Source organism: Saccopteryx leptura, chromosome 1, assembly GCF_036850995.1.
Source record: "Saccopteryx leptura isolate mSacLep1 chromosome 1, mSacLep1_pri_phased_curated, whole genome shotgun sequence".
Lineage (NCBI taxonomy): Eukaryota > Metazoa > Chordata > Mammalia > Chiroptera > Emballonuridae > Saccopteryx > Saccopteryx leptura.
The window spans coordinates 49,319,807-49,320,804 of NC_089503.1; the positions used below are offsets into that span (position 1 = coordinate 49,319,807).

Sequence of the window (998 nt, forward strand, 5' to 3'; positions counted from 1 at the left end):
TTGGTCTCAGTTAATTATAAGGACCCCTTTTTGACAGGTATACAGGTATATCTTCTCGAGGTCAACATGAGTAAGTCACACTCTTGAGACAGAGTGGAGAAAGTGGATCACAATTTTTCCAGTAACTGTTCCTGCCAGGGCTGGCCTAAAGGAAAGTCAGGATGCAGGATTCTCTCTCTCCCAGCCAACCCAGGACCACTGTGGATTCTTATTTTATTAATGGTTTATAATCCTTTGCTCTCATTAGATACTTTGATGTTCGTATTGTTTCAGATGTGGCCCATGAGAGACCCTGTAAGTGTTTCTGTGTTCTTTTGACATGTCACCATCTTCTCTCTTGAAGAGGTTTCCTACTTTTGGGCACAATGAGATGTTCCAAACTATACCATGATCACAAATGTGGTTTTTCCAGGGTGAAGCTTCTCCATTGCACTCTGGATGTGCTGACCTCTGTGATTTCTCCAAATGTGGGAAACTCGACTGCATAATGTGTGGTAGTGGGGATTGCGTTTGCACTCTCCCTATTAAAAAACAAAAGATGTTCCAGCCTCATCTTGTACTTTCTATATCCCATCCCTAGAAGCCCTCATTTCTCCAAGGAGCTCTAGATCTATTTATTGGAAAACAGTATTTAGAAACTAAAATCTGTGTGCACAGTGTGCTCAGTGCTACTGGACCATCATTATTTCCAGGCCTTTTCAATGACAAAGCTAAGAAAGAGATGTATGTTTATGCACATAGGTCTGTTTGACTATATATAAACATATACATATACATATCCATCCATCCATCCATCCATCCATCCAGTTTATTCCAATACTGCAATTCCAACACAGCACTGCATAGCTTATTCTGTTTTCTTCCTTTACGTGTTTGTAACTCTCTCCTTTGACAGTGAGAACGTGGACTCTCATTATTAACAATATATTTACTAATTTACTTAATCCTGGAATGCAGAGAAAGTATTTTCAGAATTGCTAATCCTCATGTCTATGCAA

General features: G+C 39.6%; 1 non-coding gene across 1 annotated transcript; it reads left to right on the plus strand.

Moving 5' to 3' along the window:
- The first annotated feature begins 362 nt into the window (after positions 1-362).
- LOC136390039 (U1 spliceosomal RNA) lies at positions 363-525 on the plus strand. Its single transcript, XR_010748567.1, has one exon. It is a non-coding gene; the product is annotated as a U1 spliceosomal RNA (small nuclear RNA).
- The last annotated feature ends 473 nt before the right edge of the window (positions 526-998 follow it).